Raw genomic sequence first — 19,506 nt, forward strand, 5'->3', positions numbered from 1 at the left:
TGCCGTCCAGCATTATTGGCCCTTCAAATGCTGGAGTCTCCTGCAATTTGTTTTAATATTGCTATGTTCTTAAAACTTTGTATAAGGCACAGATCAAATCTTTAAGCACTAAACATCCAGTCGTTCCTACTGCTAGTTATATGTCAACAAATCTTATAAAACACACAAATAAATCTTTCATAACTACCTTTCATATTTTATCTACAATTTTTGCTGATAATCAAGTTCCTACTGACTTCTGACCTGCTCAGCTTTCTCTGTGATCAATTATTTTTATTCCGAAAGGGACTGGCTCGTTAGATTTTTATACGCAATGTCATTACATGAATTTTATTAACTTGCTGTATTTGTTGTATTTGTACCTTGCTTTTATGGATGTGCCTTGCTTCCGAATAAAGCTTTTATTGATTGATTGACTCAAGATTGTCTGTCCGGTGCTGCTGTACCAATGGTTGTTACCCACTAATTACTGTCCCACTCGAAAGGAGGGACCGAGTTTCCGAAGTACAAATACAAAACAAAACTCGCTCTTGTGACGCGTTGCCTGATTCAAGCATGGCCACTATACGCCAACGTGCGCGGGATAATTTTAATTGAGTGCGCGCACGCATGTGCGTGCTTCGATATAAGCCGCGTCGAAGAGATGATTGAGTCTTTCGTTTGGTGTCAGTAGATGAGGTTCGGTCTCTAGTTCCCCGGCTCATGGCTATCGCGTGCTCTGGGCCGCCTTGTGTGGCGGGCCTGGTTCTTGTTTTCGATGTTTCCGTGTGGAGTGTCCGCGTGTGTAGTCTCTCGCTGCCGCCTTGAGTTCCAGCCGCGACAGATGAACAGAAGGGGCCTACCGGCAGGTGAGGAAATGGGGATGTGTAACTCGTCCGCGTGGCTTGAATACAACCGAACTACTAATTCACCTCTCGCATTGGTTACTCATTGCTTACCCACCCCCCCCCCCTACCAACTTTTCTGTTAAAGGATGGGCGATTTAGAAAAGTTTGAAATTATCCTCCTTAGTTAACTTTAGTTATAGTCGAGAAAGTGGGAATGATGCGGGGCGGCATGACCGGACCGCCTAGTTGTAATTGGAGAGAACGGTGAGTTCCTGGTTGTCCGCTCTAGTTTACACTCTCCCCCCCCCCCCCCCCCACACTCCCCCACTCCCCGTGGTGTCTCGGGGTTCGATGGTCTGGATCTCCGCCATTTTGTTCCGAGGGGCGATGTGAAGATGACCCGAGCCCTCCATCTTGATGACATGGATATGACTTTCAACTCTCCGCTTGTTTCCGGTCTTTTTTTTTGTTGCTCCTGTTTCTTCTCTTAACGGGATGCTTTTTCTCCTTTTTCAACAAGACCTTGCCTTTGTTTCTGCCTTGGGGTGATGGACTGGCCCTGGGTTTTAGCATGACCTCCAGCTCAGCCTGGGGATCCAGCTTGCTGCTTCCACCCCCCCCCCCCCCCCCCCCACCCCACACTTCCATCCTGCCTTCTTTTACCCGTACGGACATCCCCCACCTCGAGGATTCCTCCACACCCATGATAGCAACATTTCATGCTCTGTAAATATGCAATATATAAGCACTTTTTAAAATGTAACCTTAAGTGAATATACAACTTGTATACATATATTTCTAACCACAAGCGTTTGTAGTACACCTTTGTACTTACTACTACTCCTATGTGAATGTAGCATTTTTCTTTCTTTTATCTTCCTTGAGTGAACTTGCAACTTGTTAATATGCAACTTTTGCTGTTTGTACCTTTTTATGTAACTCATGTAATCCAAAGTCCTTATGTAATGCAACTGGTTCTTATGTAAAGCGCTGACACCTTCGGGTAATGTTCGCGCTATATAAAATCGCATTTAAATAATGTTCTTACCCCTCTAGAAAGTTAAAAGTGGTATTCCCTGCGGACGGTTTGTGTTTAATGAGGCTTTACGTTTTAGTTGCATTTTGGCAGATCTTGCATGCGCGCCCAAAACATTTTTGCGAAGTCTTTATTTTGTGTTATTTTTTTTTAAATTGTTTTGGAAGTTTTTGTCTCAAACTAAACAGATATACCCTTGATGTCACGTCTTAAGTAGTGCAGTGGCAGTCCATTTTAAATTTAATCGTGTGGGTCCCCTTTTGAGGTAGTATTGATAAGCCTGCACAATGTGTCTTCACGTTGTAAGTCTTCACATGTGTAGCTATAGGTGATCCAGCAGGTGTACCGGAGCCTATTAAGTAACAAAAAATATGAAAGAGCTGCTAGTTTCATTTATTAGCCCGCCGCCGCCGATTTATAACGGGTTGGGTTTGTCAATGGGCAATGTAGGCAAACGTTAATGTGTATTTACACTTGATGGGGTTTATGCAACTTCGTTCCTTACGTCCGATGATTAAAGATAGTTGTCACTGCTGTTCACATTATGAACCACTGTGATTACTCTACAACTCGATGAGGACGAATGAAGATGTTGCAAATATAATACCTCCTAGCAGGCGTGATGATGCAAATGTTCCGCAGAGGTTCAAGAGTCGGTTGGTGAATGGTCACAGTGGCGAAGCTAAACAGGAAGCCATGGTCTTATCTACGCCCCACCCCCATTCTTAAACGGGTACCCCTTGCTTGGAGCAGAGTAGTATCTGGCCAATTACTTTAATGTTGCGTTTGAAATGAAAACATTAAACATACTAAAACGGCGACCGCAGTCTAGAGATGGGGCATCTGGTGACTAATACTGTAAATTAAGTTTTTGCATTTAAAAAGTAAAATTCATCACTATTCGTGCATGTTGTCACGTGTTCCTGAAAGGCAACCTAAACATTATAATTCCAATTTGTGTTCAAACTGTTGGCTGCATTGTGGGAATTTCTTTGAAGTAAAATACCCCCAAAGTAAACCTGTAATATTTAAGGGATAACGTGTAACATTATCTGATATGTTCTTCTCGGGGTTCTGGTGACATTTACAAACCACCAGAACTCAAAGGCAGTGTTAAACACGCACCTGTTATGTATCTTAAATTCAGAGTAATAACATTGTTTCCCTTTGCAATCGTTCACCACCCTCCGTTATCAAACCTGCTTCAGCTACTGGTTTGACTTGGTATGCATTGCGGTTTTATTTGATTTTCAAGCAAAGTTATAACTGATTTCTCTTACAGTCCCCTGAAGACCGCTTCAAGAATGCTGCTGAGGTGGTGGCTTCTATTGATGTCGAGGCAGTAAAGCGTCATGTCAAGTAAGTTGAATGTTTTCCACGGCCTCTTTAAACTAGCCTGTTTTTCTGCAAAGAGAGCCTAATTAGTAATTACCCACCTATTTTGACCGGCATTCATCTCCAATCATTTTTAAAGCTGCTCTGGCGAAGTGCAGTTCGCTTTGTTCTGAACTTTATTCTCTCTCCATGTTTGTGCACTCCTTATTTACCACATGTCCAAGGATTATACCCTTTCTGCTGTTCACATCATGATTTTCAGTGATTAGCATTTTTAAGAATGAGGACATGGGGGTTATAAATCATTGTATAAAGGTTATTAAAGGTTGTCTGTAGTTGACTAATGTTTTTTTATTTTAGGATAACCGATGCGTTTACCAACTGACTTACGGGGCTGTGAATTGCAAGTCTAAAGTTCTACGATGGGTAGGTATGCAATTTTAAAATTTCACATGAATGATTTCCACTAGAAAGCTTTGTTAAAGCTGCAGTTAATGGTTGCCCTAATCACACATGGAGCGAGTGGACTTTGAAGTGGGACATAACACAAATGTTTGGCTCCAAGTGAGAATCCTCATGAGTGTATTGATCTAGCAGTCAGAACAGTGGCATATTCCAATCGCCTCACAAACATTGCATTTTAATGCGTCTGGTGAAAGACCATAGCTCGACTTTTTGCTTGTGGTATAGTTTCTGTAATCTGATTACAAAAGGTACAGCTTATTAGCCAGCTGCATTCCTTGGTTTGACTCCACCATTGTAAGTGAACAACCTGCTTTTAATAACTAGATTGCTTCTTTGAAAGGTCCTGTAACAGGCAGACAATCTGCTCTGAGGACGATTGTCATTAGGTTTCCGATTATGTAACCAAATGGTGATGCTAATTTATATGCATTGTCTATTTACGAAGCATTGACCTGGCTCTGTGAAACTGCACTCCAGGTACAGGGTTTGAGTAAAGGTACGATTTTGACTAGTTGGAATCACAATGACTTGGGGCCAACAAATAAATCTACAGTCTCGTTAATGGAACCTGGAAAGAATTCCCCTGATAAACCTGTCCCCAATTCATTAGGGGTTGTGGTTTGTAATATGGTGGGCTTGCTTAATAAAGTAAACAGAGTGGTTGGATTTCATTGCTAGGTTCAGTAAATTGTTTACAGGATATATGGTTGCTGGACCCCGTGTATAATGGGTATAGAACTTGGCATGTCCCTGCCACGCCATCTAGGCATGGTATTCCAAAGGGAAGAATCTTCACCTACTTATCCATCGTGCCATTTAGAAAGATTTGAATGGTAGCACCCAATCTTCCAGATTAACCTCTGTAATACTAGGATACTAGTTGTGGTGTTAATTAAAAAATTAATCCCATCAACTGACAACTAGTGCTTCGACATCTAGACTATTATCTAGAGTCCTTATGTAAAAACAATTCAAAGGACCGGTTTATTTTGTTTGGGTGTTTTAAACCTACATTTATGCCTTGTCCTCTAAAAGGGGTATGTGGATTAATGGACAAGGACTCTGCAAAAACACATTTTGTATATAGCGATTATGGTGGACTATCGAATGATTTACTTTATAAATGATTTGGTATATGCTACGTTTCTGCTCCCTGTGATTCATTCAAGCCCACTTTTAATGGTAGAGACAACATAGTGTTGATTTTGTGCTACTTTCTAGCAGTTTTGCAAATAAGCTCATACGTTTGTTACCCATGAAATGTTAAGTGACCATTACCCTCCAAGCATTCAACTTACTCGTGACCTTTTCTGTCCATTTACCAAAACCTTTCTGGTTCACTGCCAACCATATTAAATTAACCTCTTGTAATGGTTGTACGTTACGATGGACCAGGTTTCCTGAAGCAGTTAATGTGCCCATAGGGATGCCTTTTTGGCATGCCTAGATTATATGGTTGATCCATAAACTCGTATTGAATTTTTAAAGATTTGTAGGGGGGGTTAAAGCTGGTTTTCCTGCTTAGAGGGTGCTCTTCTCTGAGTGGGAGTTTGACTGTACGAAAGCGCGCAAGGGATTGAAGGATGCGCTACAGAATTCCATTATGTGCAAAACTGAGTCTTGTAGAGTGGACTATAAAAGCAGTGAAACGGAGGAAAATAGCTTTAAGAAATGAAGCATGGGTAATTTGCTTGAAGGGAGTCTGATCGAGGATAATGCATCGTTTTGGCTAGTAGTCAAATCTCATATAGGAATAGATGAGGGCCCTAGGCTAGAGCCATTTTAGAACAATCCTGCGCGCTACCAACTGGTATCTCTACTTGACTCATTAGTGAAGATAGTGGACTGGATTATCTTGAACTGGCTCCAGGATTGGGCAGATTCATACAATCTTTCAGATCTACAGTATGGTTTCTGCCCTGAAGTGGGGACTGTAGAACAGGGACTGAATCGAAGTTGCTTAATCAGGAAATATTCTAAGAGTAAGAATATTTACCATGCCTTTGTAGATCTTTCCTCTGCATTTAATTGCGTTCGCTGCAGCCAATTGTGCAAAACCCTGACTGATTTAGTGGTGGAGATATCTGTAATCTACTTCATAAGGGGGATTGCATTCAGTTAGCAAGGCTAGGGTTACTGAGTTCCTTGAACTCTGGGTAAATACAGAGCTGTTAAAACCTGCAGTCCTAAAAAAAACACATAATTGCTGATTACATACAATATGCAACCTTGCGTTTATTCCGAACCCCAGGCAGAGGTTTGTAGTTACACTTTCAGACAAGATCTTTCAACGTTTAACCAGCTTCTCTGTAATGGATGATTGGTCTCAAATTAGATAACTGTCGCTGTGACAGTGTCAAAACAGCACTATGCACATAGATTTTCTTTGCAAACTGTATAGAGTAAATACTATTCCACTTCTAAAGTCTTTTAATTTCAAACTGTCGCCCAGCACATTTGTTGTTTCAAACCGTACAATGTTACTGTCAAAAATATTTGTGACCGTGATCTTTGCGAGAAAGTTTTAACTTCTGCATGTTTTTGTATATGGCATGTTTTTATTGATCCCTGTATGTTTTTACTGTTACCGTCTATCTTTTCATTGTGGTATGTTTTATATAGTCGTATTTGATGTATTTGTGTTAAATATTTCTAAGCTGTAATGCTTTTCATGATTTCAATTGAAATCTAATAAACCTTACTAATGAAACTAGTGTAACATCGGTTTCATTTATATACTTTTTTCGCTGACTAGTGTTTAAAATCAGCTGTTTCTTTCTATTAAACTATGTATATTTGTTCTATAGGTATTTGAATTGATTACTACGAGCCATGAGTAAGCTGCAAACCCTGGGCTATGCAAGATGTTTTACTGAAAGGAATTCTGGTCCTTTAAAGAAATCCATGATTTGTGAAACTGTCATTTGACATTGTAAAGTGAATTAAAAAAAATGGATTTGTGATTTAGTCTGGTTGTAACTAATAAATGTGTTTAATCATGAATCAATCATTGCATAACATTTTTTGACCATTGGAGTAGAAAACATCTTAAATAGTTAAACATAAGTAACCAGCCATGGTGAACTTTTTTTAAAATTCTTTTAATTTCTGTTAACTTTCAATGTTATCTTCATCTGGTACAGTATTCATGTTCATCAAGCCAAGACACTTACTTTTTTTAACCATTCATACTTTCATAAGCTTGCACTCGAGCAAATGCAGAGCCTGGGGGCGTGCTGTCAGTAGAAGCAATATCTGGTGTTATAAAGCGGTTTCTGCCTTCTGTAGAAGGGTGGTGGTTGGGTCATCCAGCCATTCGTCAGCCAAGCCCACTCTGCCTGGTTTGTCTGTGGAATGCACTTTCTCCATGCTCTGATTTACCCCCAACCCCCCCACCCCACCCCCCAATCCAACACCGGTCTTTTTTCAATTGAAAGTTAAGCGGACAGTGGTATACAAGTTGATACATCATTTTTAGACTTAAATTCACATTACCGCAATGTGGCTATCACTTCTAGTTTTGGCAGGCAATGGCCAATTGGATCATACCACTGTGCTATTAGAAATCAAATGCTGGTGCATTTCTCTGTACAAGTGAATAGATCTTATGGGGGAGGCAGAACACCTACTGACAAGAATTCACTGCTGGTGTATGATTGTTTCCACCCTAGAGCACTGATGGCCTCCAACTGACCATGTGCAATTTAAGGTGCCATTATAATCGTAGAAATGATTACTTAAAGGAAGCTATATTTCTTACTACTAAATGGTTAAGAGAACCCAGTTCTGTAGAGCTATGAAACTGGCTTGGTAGTGCCCATTCAAAACCTTACGAACGCCAAATAAAAAGGATGGATACAAACAGCACATTATTGTGGTCTCCACATTATCGGATTTGCAAGGGATTGGGGCCACCTACACGAACGGTGGATTTAGTCTAACTATGGGCCCATGGGCTGTTATATGATCGACACAAGCATGAGCTCTAAAGGTGGGAGCCTAGTTGTATTATGCCTAATCAGTCATTGGCATTTGATCTATATTGCTGTACGACAGAAGAGGCCGGCATTGGGCAGTCATGGGTTTCCACTAGTTTATCATGCAACTCAGTTTGATAATTTGCACACCTTCAGGTTATCACAATTTATGGATATGCAAGATGAGCATGTACATAACTAACATGGGCAGAGGTACAATTTATAAGCATGGGCTATACTTCATATGCCTGTTAGTAGTGAAGGAACGAATGTTGCAAAAGGACTGGTGCTGTGACACCCATAATGCACAGACTTAAAATATGCACATTATTTACAAATCCTTGTATTTGATCAGAAAGACATGGACAGGAATGAGCGGAATGTTCCGTGTAGGTTGGCAATGTGGTATACACAGGTCATTTACAATGGACTGATTTGTGGCATAATACGGTTTATCCAGATCATTCTAGACCATTGGAGCAGCGTGTGGACAGGTATGTGACTAGGTTCCATGCAGGTCCACAATGTGTGTTTAGGACACATTGTAGTGGACACATAGCACCTTGCATAGTGCTTATCCCCCAATTTTACAATTAGGGGCTGGGTGGATCCACTCGCCTGTAATACAAATATGGTTTAAGGAAAACCAAAGCCAGACTTGTCTTTCTGATAATACTTGCACCTTGGGGAAAAAAAGTTTCTAAGACCACAAATACAAAATTCTGTTTTGTAAACTCAGGCTAGACCCAGGGCACTGACCTGAAGAACAGCCTCCCAAACCTAAATTCTGACAGCAACAATGAATTGAATTTCGTTAAACCAATGTGGCTGCTCTGAAAAAGGCGCTCCGAATACCTGCCCATGAAGCTGACTTCTTGCGTTATCTACCATAAGGAGGAATAATTTATGCAAGATCTGCAGAAATAAAGGGCTGGAAAGATCAATCCTACAAAGGTCTCAACTAGAGGCGAATCCCAAGGAGGCAGAAATAGACAAACTGCAGCTCTAGACAAACTCCTCCAGTAGTCTGGAAGTAAGACTCCTCTTCATCAAGACTGCCCCCCTCCCAAATGAAGAGCTCTGAAGTACCTAAATCAGGATTCTCCAACGAGTAGCTTGTGAGCTACTGGTAGCTCTCCTGTGTGCAGCCAACCCTACTAAATTCGAACACCTTGCTTGAATTAATATCTCTATACCAAAATTGAGTTTTTGAGATGAATGTTTATTTTCAGAACTCGAGCTGATATTTGATAGGAAATTGAGCTATTTCTGAAGTATATGTAAAGCTGATACATGAGTAAAATCATGTGGCACAGACTTTATAAATGTTGCTTTAGTACCAGAGGCATTTTAGCTGTGGCAGGAATGTATTACCCATTTAGAAGCCCTACATATTTATGAAGCCTTTAAAAAAAAAATGTAATTATGGTAGGAAACCATGACTGATGCACTGTGGTGGTTCTGGTAGTAACCTTGCATATGGTGGCCACTAATGTAATATTGGCTGATGTGGACACTTACAGTAATAGCGCTTTGAGTTTCATTGAACTGAAGTAGCTCTCATTACAGAAAAGGTTGGAGACCTGTGGTCTAAATAGTCACCCATTAAGCCTTCAAAGTAGTACCTTTTTAAAAGTTCTCTCAAATCCCTTCTATAGAAACTTAAGGACTGAAAACAAATCACACTGCACAATGGACAAACTTTGAATTACACAGATTCTGGAAATTTCCCTAATAAGAGGGAATATGCCTTCAAAGTAGAAAAACTTGTGGATTTCTGAATTAGCAATATATCTCTGGAGACCATATCCTGAATGCAAACACCTTTACTCTCCGTACCAAGAGAAACATGAGGTATAGTGGAAAACATCCTGGTCACACTCCAAGCAGGTAAGAGCCGTTGGCTTGAATAAAGGAAACCAAGCTCTGGAGTGAGTCCAGAAACGAGGCACCACAGTCCTTTTTAGGTCTCGCCTGAGCCAGCGCATGCGCTGCTCTGCGAGACATTTAGTGTGTGGGTTTTCAAAGTGCTACCACATGCTTTTGGCAGGCATAGAGCATGCGGTTACGCGCACAATCACTAGCGGAGGTGCCATATGGCTTTCCTCTCGTCATGGTGTGCACACCACTCGCCAGCCTGCTCTTGCCATTGCGCGCATTCCATGCAGCACCCTTTCCTTTCCTTGCTCTCCCAAGCGCCTTGCTCCGCCCCTCCCCCACCACAGAGCTGGCGATCACTTTCACTTGATCACTTTCGCGGTCAATGCTTGTTTCATTCTTGTTTGGGCTCCGCTCGCAGGAGCCTAAAATGTGCACGCCTAAACGACCGATTCTTAGTTTTATATTTACCAATGACATTTCCAACCCTGCTATAATTGTACATGTCACGTCTATCGCCACCATTCTTGATCCTCCTGCCACCTTTACACTGTACCACTAGCCTCACCCTCCTTTCCTGCTCATTCTTCCTTTGCTGCTCTTTTACCCTGAAGAGTGTCTCTTTGACTTTGGAACATCTTCTCTCCTGCCCTGTTTGCCCCTCTGCTGACTCTGCCTCTTTTCTTGCACCCAACTCCTCCCCATCATTTGTGGCCCGTTTTCTGTCCCTTTTCCCATGCTCTTGTATTTTTTCTTTCCTGTTGGTTATTTTTGCCCCTGTACTCATGACCCCTCCTGTGCTACTTGCCTTACCTACTCAACTCACTTTTGTGTGCTTCTCCTGATCCCACCATACCATTACTGGACTATTTGGTTTCCATCAAGCCTTTTTTCGGGATCTTCTGATTGAAACCATAGTCTGTGCAAGAGTTCCTAGAGTCTCTGTAATAGTTGAGGATAATGGCTACTATTGCCTTAACATAAGCAGACTGTTGAATACAGTTTAGGAGTAGCACTTTTAAAAGCTACCTGAGCTTTTTATTCAGTTCGATAAATAGAGCCCTATAAATTGGTTTCCATAAATAGGGCTCCAAATGCACATCCCTAGAAAAGCCTGGAACTACAGGACATTGAATGACTCATGGTCCACTAAATTAAGCAGCTAGGAAAAGGTTAATTGTGGCAAGAAATGCACAATTTGCAGCATATTCTGTTAAAGGGAAATAATGTATCCTGTTCTTTGGCATTACTTGTGTCCTTCCTCTTACATTTCAGGCACTACCGTTTTTTTAGGTCGAGGACTACCGGTCTGCCGAAAGGCAGAACCGGAAGTCGGAGATTTATTGACTTGGAGAAGAGGGGCTTGATCCAGCCCCTCTTCTCCCCTGTTCTCCATTGGCTGGCCTCGTAAATGCTGGCCAGCCACTGGAGAAGAGGTCAGTCACTCCGATCAGGCCCCGTCCTTTTCGGATCGGGGGGCGTGTTTTTTAAAGAAAGTCTCATTCTCTCCTCCAGCCAATGGCTGGAGGACAGAAAAGACAAACACGCCCCCGAATCCGAAAAGGACACTGCGTTTCTCCGAGGCATTTCTGCTGTGCCTCGGAGAAAGGCGGTGTGCCTTTTGCTCTGCCTTGTTCCTGAAATGTGTTTTCATCCACAGTTCGGAGTGCGGCTCGGTCGCAGGATCAAGCATCGTCAGTTGCTCCCAGCAGATAAATAACATGCACTCTTCCTGCTTCTGACACCGTATCTACACGCTTGAATGGAAAGCAACACTTAGATATGAAATCCCACTCTCTAAATATTCATGCATTCGGAAGAGGGACATCCCCTCACCCCCAGGGATCACTGCACTCGAGCACGCGCAGGTCTGCCCAGGACATTAGCCCCCCAGAGGTCACTGCACTGGAGGACACACAGGTCTGGCCAGGTAGCAGAGGTTGGAGAAGGGACATCCCCCCCCCCCCCCCCCCCCAATCACTCGAGCGCCTGCAGGTCTGCCCCGGGACATTAGCCCCCCAGGGATCACTGCAGTGGGGCTCGCACAGGCAGACTGGGCCTCTGGCATGGGCGAGCTGTGTCCATGGCGCCAATATTCCAAGGGGCACATGTAGCTGTGTGCATTAAGGTTATGCCAATACCAGCGCCTTTCCCTTCTTGCTCTAGCCTTGTCTGTTCGCTTCCATCTGGAGTTCCAGTTTAAAATTGATGTAGTCCTGCGTTATATTATGGTGGCTGAGGTTTTTAGCAGCCCTTTAGCCCCATCCCTTCATCCTCTGACCCCTGCTGGCACACATCAACTGAACCACCATCTGGGTGAGGCAGCTAAGCCATGGGTGATTTAGGTGAGATGGGGGGGGGGGGATGTTTGTGCTCAGGGGGGAGTCCCTGCTCTTCCAGGTACTGACCATTGAACACAGAATGGGCCCCCTGCTGCCTCGTTTCATTCACTACCGCCAGGAAGTGCGCCACACTTGTCTCTTCCCACGCCCAGGGCACTATTTTAGCAAAGGCCCCAGGGATCAGTACATTGAAGTACGCGCAGGTCTGCCCAGGTGACCGTGATGGGTGGGGGGCTGGGGACATTTCCACCCCCACACCACCCCACTGGGATCAGCTGGGATCGTGTGACCCAGAAACCAGCCTCCTCTCGGCGTCCGCCTCCAGCAACACCCTTTAATCGGTCTCTATTCCTTAATGGCTTTGAACGGGTGACTTCAAGCTGGAGGAGCAGACATGGACACCGGTCGATTATTGCTGATGGTTATTCGACCGTGTGAAGTGGAGAGAAAACAGCCGGCCTCGCAGACTTCCCAAGCGCTAGAAAATGCAAACACGTCTTTGAGGGCGAAATACTTTGATTTGCTAAAAATCTTATTAGGGTGGCACAAACCACCGGAGATCTTGTGTTTGCTATGTACACTATAACGCACAGGCCTTTGAGGGGTTAAAGGTCGATACCATTTTGAGTGACACCGAAGAAAAGTCTGGATTTTTCCAGATTCAAATAAACAGAGCAGCAACATAATAAAGCGCCATACGAAGGTCAGGGGTGGATTCGTTTCATCCCGCAGTGGCAAAGTGTGAACACTGCAAAACAGACCGGAAGCGGAAGTGATATGGTTGGTTGCGGGTGCGAGGCTGTAAAAGGGGAAGGCAGTGGGAAGGGAGAAAATTGAGTGTTATGGGGGCACGGAGCAGAAAAACAACTGGCGTGGGTGGGAGAGACATGAATGACACATTGAAAACGGGGGTAACATGGGGTGCTTCTAACGTCAGCGCTGGGACAAGAGACACTGTGCATGGAGTGCAGGAGGGGGGCCGATGGGGGCTCGAAGAGGAGATGTTGAGAGAGAGCGGAGGAGGTACTGAGAGTGGAAACACTGGGAGAGTCCTTAGAGGTGGCACTGTCAGAGGGGTTCGGGGGTGGCGGTAGATTAGTAGGGGGCATGGGAGAGAGATTCTGGTTAAAGGGTGTCTAGAGAGGAGATATTTGGAGAAGGCTCCCTGGGTAAGGGGATATTGAGGGAAGGTCGGGAGAGAGGCTGGAGAGAGAGAATACAGGAAGAGTGGACGAGGTGTGAGGAGACAGTAGTAAGACAAGCATTTACAATGCAATGGTCTCGGCATTGGTAAAGTTAGAGCTATTGGCATTGCTCATGACATTATTTTTGTTTGTTTTTGTTTTTAAAACATTTTAAAGAAACGGCATTGTCATGAGCAATGCCAATAGCTCTAACTTTACCAATGCTGAGACCATTGCATTGTAAATGATTGTCTTTTGTTTAAGCAATCCATGGGGATACCTTGTTTTCCACATGTCTCCCTCGTGTACTTCTCTCCACCTCCTCTGCCGCACTTGTTGCTTTCTCTTACATGTGTTCTACCCACTCCTTCCATGTTGCGCTCTCCCTTGTGTTTCTACACCGGTGTTGCTTTCTTGTCAGTTTGTTTCTTCCCACTCCAGTTCCATGTTGCTCCCACCCATGTGCATGTCTTAGTTTTCCTCCTCACTCAGTTTCTGCCCCCCATGTTTCCCTCATCAGTGCCCTCCAAGTTGCTTTAGAAAAAAATGTGCTGTGTACTGATCCAACTCCGACGGGCAAATAAAATTATAAAAGGACGTTTGTCATTTTGTTGGCATACTCCGTGTGCCTACAAAAGGAGCCAGCCACGTTGTAGGCTTTTCTTTTTTCCTGCTCTTTAGACATACCACACGGCATTGGGAATGCTGTACAGCATCGCTAAAAACCATTGCCAAAAACCATTGCCAAAGTCATTTGGGTTAGATGAAGAGCCCTTGTGGCTTTACCAAGGCTTGTTTTTTATCAGATGTGCACATCCGTGTGAGGGCTGTTGTGTCAATCTCTAATTTTTTAATTTATATTTTCCACTTGAATTTTTTTAATTTTTGCATATACTTTAAAAAGAAAGATTCACACGAAGGTCAGATCTTATAATTTTGCAAGTGCCTTTCGAAGTATTTGCTTCTACGAAGAAGCAGCTCTGCAGAACTGTATTGTACACCATTTATATTATGTGACCTGGTAAGAGATGTTTTAAATTCAGGATGACAAGTCGTAGTAACATGCAAAATATTGGGGATTAGGTGTGCCCTATAGAAATATCACTTCCTTTGAAGAAAATGCGATGTAGACACAAATGTGCACGAGTAAATAAACAATGCTTTTATTGTGAAGAAAAAAACATAGGCCTTCTTATTGGGTTTTTACTTGTAGCTGTCATTTATCCTGTCGATCATTCGGGGATATTCACTACATCTGGGCCAAATTCTCACATCTTTAGTGTGATCTGTCCTCAACAGGGGAAAAAGGACCAGTTAACCTTTGCAGTGTCTTTCTCTGTCTGCCCATTTCATATGCAAAGTCTTTGGTAAATACACTATCTGCAAAATGTGCGGATTATGGGGAAAGGATGTCAAATTCGTAATTACTCGCAAAAAAACTGCAGTGGAATTGCACTAGTGGCCCTGAGTTATAGTGTAGCATACAAGTCACTGATTTTGATCAGAGCTATTTAAATACTTGACTTCCCTAAATTAAGACTCACTTGGTCCCTTTTATTTCTTTAAATTGGAGAATATTAAAGTGGATGTAGCCATGTATTGCAAGGGCGCCTGCTGCATATAATACACAACTGCATGGGTGATGCTGGATGCACTACCTCTATAAACTGGACAACAAAGCGGTTTCTGGTTCGTACACTGAGGCAGAATACAACTTATAAATGAGAGAACTTGTTACCTAGGAATAACTGAGTCACCATATGGTAACCTGACTGCTATTAGCAGGGTATCGTGAATGGCCCAAAACAAGCTGACTTCACCACAGAAGGGAGCCACAGTCCAAGTGTCTCTTCCCTACAGAAGAACAAGCATTGGCATAGCCAATAGGTCTCGCTTTTGGGACCTTACAAATATTTATGCAGCACAATACCCTTGGTGCGACATCAACTGTTGCATGGCTAAACACTTATAAGGTCCCAAAAGCGAGACCTATTGGCTATGCCAATGCTTGTTACTTCTGTACTCTGAGGAGCAGTTGGCGAATAATTAAAGGTGAGAAGTCATAAAGAATATAATATGGCCCATGTGTAGCTAGAGCATTAGTCTCCCAAGACCTCATGAAAATGAGAGTAAAATCTGGGGAGTTGAGCAGTTTCTGGATAAGCAAACTGATCCAGAAAAGGATCTCTGGCAAATGACCCATAAGATGTCTGGAGAGAGGTACTCCTGTTGGGATGAGGGGACCCTCCTAAACCTTTCAACATGAAGATTGTCTTGGCTCCTGATGTGTAAAAAAAAAAAACACGTTTAGGAACAGCAAATGGATCTCATCCCATGACTCCAACTTTATTGCTACCGGACTGAGTGCTTTGAGTCCCCCCTGATTTATATATCCTTGTTACCAGATTGGCTGTAACAAGGAAATATTTACCAGATATGACACCACTTGCTTGTTTTAACTGTCAACACTCCCAAGTTTATTGTACAGAAAGATCTTTCAGGATTGCTTCCCACCCCACTGAGCTGGGATCCATTTTAGCCACAAGCTGAAGCCCCAGGTAAATCAGACGACCCCTTTCAAGTGACTCCAGCTTCAACCACAATTGACGATTGGTGAAGTATATAGACACTAGCATTAGAGGCATCTCAAGATTTCAATAGACTAATTCCAAAGCCCGGCGATAAATGTGTTTTGAATCCAAGGTAACAAATACACAATCTTAGGTGTCTTTGTGCCTTTAACCAAAGTTGAAGACACACAATTGAAGAAAGGAATTCTGAACAAATCAAAACATTCACCCCCAGTCAAGAGATCTGGGTTAAATCCATCGTTCTTTTGCTCACCATGCCACCCCAGTTTAGACCTGGCCATATGCAAATCAGTCTTGACCCTGTGCCTCATGGGAACAGTCCAGCCTGAACTGCCGAGCCAGGTCCTCCCTGGACTGGAAACAAGCATCCTAGGACCGGTTTCGGGGTTTCACCCCTCTTGAGCCAGGATAGCTTGATTCCAGTGGCACAGTGAGCCCAGGACCCACGTCAGGGCATGCCTGTCGCACTATAAGTGAGAAAGCAAATGTTAACCAAAGTTGAGCTGGTGCTTGCAGCTGAAATAGACAGAATCGGACTTAGTTTTATCTTTCTTTTTGCATAAGGGAACATCATTCACAGGCCTAAAAAAAAAAATAAAGTGGACTCCGCCAAAAATCTTGTTGGTTGAAGACATCAGGAGATTGAGAAGAAAACCATATTGTGCCAGACAGAAGTGGATAGAGTCTAGACCATGGATACCCAAAGTATGGCCCGGGGGCCCCCCTGACATTTACATGCGGCCCCTGGTCAACAAACTGGGCTGCTGTTTGTTTACTCGACACAGCACTAGCAATAAATCAATGTTAAGCAGGCAATCCTTTATTTCAAGGTTAATTTGTTAAAGGATGTAACTAGGGAGTCCTGTGCTTAACTTTACAAACGCCTTCATTTTTTAAAGACCTCTTGCTGCAAAAGTGTAAAATTGCATTCTCTGCAAAATTCAAAAAGTGCATTTAATTAACATGCAGAACCTTTTCACCTTAGTACAACTGACTATATCGGTGCATTGAGAATCATTAATTTAAAATATTGTTTCATAACATGAATTTAGAAGCATTAATTCTTTCCCCCCTACCCTGACAACAACTCCAATAGTGATCTAAAGGGACAAATCAGTTCTTATGTGCACTTACTAGGTGGCCTCATAGTTTATTAAATAAACACATGAGCAGGGTTTCTATGGCACATACCCTGAAATCATGTATTTTGTGGTCCTTTTATATGTGATAATGAAAATGGAGGGAACATGAAATTAAACAATTGCCTAGGATCACACAATTTTGAAAAATGTGGAAGGTGGGATTAATCCCAGGGTTTCTGGTTTCACATTGTTCAATTCAGCTACTAGATGTATATCATTCACCTACACCTACCTTACCACCTAACTCTGCCACCATCCCGCTGGCATCAATGTGGCCCTCTGGCACATCATAGATAAAACTTTTTGGTCCTTTTTCTTTCAATTTTTTTATTAGGGTTTTGCATGCATTTCATTACAGTAAACTTGCGCTTATATATGTTCCAATCATTACATTACATCATCATCAACCATTGCGTGAGCTATAGTGAGTGGGTGCTGTAGTTCGTTAGTTGCCGAAGGTATCTATTATAAGCGGTAAGGCTGGTCGCCCCCTAGTGCGCTCTGCTCCGTCCCCGTGTATGTCTGCACAGTAATGTCGCCAGCGTCCGTCTCTATCGGGGTCAGCGCTACCTCCCCAATGTAGTGTATGCAACGTTCCCTTCTTTCCCAGGTTCACTGTCAGGTCATGTATCTAGGACCACGGCGTGTAAGCCGTCAACCGGGGCAACTACCGCCTACGGGGCGGTTTGGAACGGGCCCTAGGGAGGGGGGGGATCCATAAACTTGGAAAAAGAAGGGGTGGGGAAGGAAGGGAGTAGGAGGTGAAAAATGGAAGGGGGGGGGTGGGAGTGCGGGACTGGCGGGGGCGAGGTTCACGTGCCAGATTGTGGGAGGACTGATAGCTAGTGCGAGCGATCCATCCTGAGATCTACTTAGGAGAGGGGGGGGGGGGAGGGGGGGGGGTCGAGTCTGTCGGTCATCGCTTGTCGCGACACAGGGGGCCGGGTCCGCGCTCGCTCTCGCACCTAGGTGCTCTGTCTACCTGCGGAGTCGTCTGCGCTCTCCGCCAGGTTGGGGCGGCCAGGGGATGTCGGAGAGGATAAAACTTTTTGGTCCTTGGGGAAAATGTTTGTGAGTACTCATGGTCTAGACCCTTAAGAGCTTCTTCAGCCATGAAAGCAACACGTTGACTGGGTAAGGAAGAACTTGCTATCCAAGAAGATATAGCAATGCCCAAGTAGTCATTTTGCTAAACATTCTTTGAGCAAATCTGAATCCAAAGGGCAATACCTGGAACTGATAATTATCGCCTAAAATGTAGAACTGAATAAACCGCTGATTTACATTTTGTGACTGGAATAGGAAAATAAGCATCAATAAGATATAATGGGCTCAGAAATGGTTACTCCATAATAACAGAACTTATCTGTAGGGTTTGCATCTTTAATTAAATCTTCTGGGTCCAATTGTTACATCCTCTGAGGTAGATTTTTAGTCTGAAACCTCCCGATACCTTGGGGGCAAAGAAGATAATGGAGGAAAATGCAGTTCCCCACTTCTTCTCTGGAAATGAAGCAATGCTTCCTTTGGTGAGTACAGCTAGAAACATGTCAGACTTCTTCATAGGATTGCAGGGCAAAGGCATATCTTTTATCATAGTCTGGAGGACCTACCCTTTTACTAGCAGCATCCGGTCATCTGAGGTACAGCTTTGCAAAGTCATTCAGAAGTGCTTTATTTGACTCCCAACTGGCTACTTAGGCCATCACTGGCATAGCCAGGAGGGCTGTGTCTTGCCTCCAATATGTTTTCCCGTTTTTGTTCAAAGTACCATGGGAATTGCTTTATACAGCGTCCTGTCACAACAGAATATTAGAGGTCTCAAGGGAGAGCTGACAAAAAATACTAAGATGACAACTGACCAGATGAGGCGGAAGTTGTGGGTGAAATACACTTCTTTTTCCTGAAAGCAAATTACGCCAACAATTTGGATCTGAAAAGTATGGTTCCTTCAAACGATAAACTCCTTAAGTACCTGCTCTCTACACCAAATGGGAACCAGTGTAAGCTTTATTCAATACTAAATCTAATTTCCTGTTGGTAGGATCCTTCAGAAAAGCCTCCGCCATAAGAGAGTCCACACATACTAAGTCAGGAATGGTTTTCTATACATGAACCTAGCAACATTGAATTAACCTGGATCCTTCCACTCTTAAAATCACACCAGGCTTCTTCTCAACAAGAAACCCAGTATTAGTGGGAATAATCTTTAAGATTTCAGGTGATATTTACTAATCTAAATTTGTTTTACCTCTAGTCAAAAAGTTTGTTTTATTACACCCGCCTCATAAGAAGACTCCGACTGGGAACCCTCTTCTGGCTGAATTTTGGAAAAGGACCGACAGCTGCATAATTTTGTGGATGCTTGTATTAACATCCTTGCATGTTTTCTAAGAGCGGAGGCAAAGCAAGATGAATCTTCCAAATACTGTCTCTTCCTATTGTGTTTACCCATAATCCCTCCAAGCTGTAAGATTTAGCCTAAAAAAAATACATAACTTGCCACAAATGCCATCTTTTAAGCTGGCTTTTAGAAACTTGTCACGGGAGAGAAAGCATGAGCAACAACCAAAAAGTGTTCGGTGTCCAGGCATAGAGTAAAGAAATACCGGGACTGCGAAGGAACAAAATGCCAATTTGCAGACCAGCTCAAACATCTATGTTGCTACAGGGGTAGTAGGAGGGTAGTGGGGTAGTTGAGGGATAGTGGGGTAGTAGAGGGATAGTGG

General features: G+C 43.2%; 1 long non-coding RNA gene across 1 annotated transcript; it reads left to right on the forward strand.

The window, feature by feature from the left end:
- Positions 1-651: 651 nt before the first annotated feature.
- LOC146862031 (uncharacterized) lies at positions 652-6,670 on the forward strand. The gene is made up of 4 exons (XR_014978081.1): positions 652-848; positions 3,146-3,222; positions 3,559-3,624; positions 6,471-6,670. It is a non-coding gene; the product is annotated as an uncharacterized LOC146862031 (long non-coding RNA).
- Positions 6,671-19,506: the final 12,836 nt, after the last annotated feature.

This window comes from Triturus cristatus, chromosome 2_2 (genome assembly GCF_964204655.1).
Source record: "Triturus cristatus chromosome 2_2, aTriCri1.1, whole genome shotgun sequence".
NCBI lineage: Eukaryota > Metazoa > Chordata > Amphibia > Caudata > Salamandridae > Triturus > Triturus cristatus.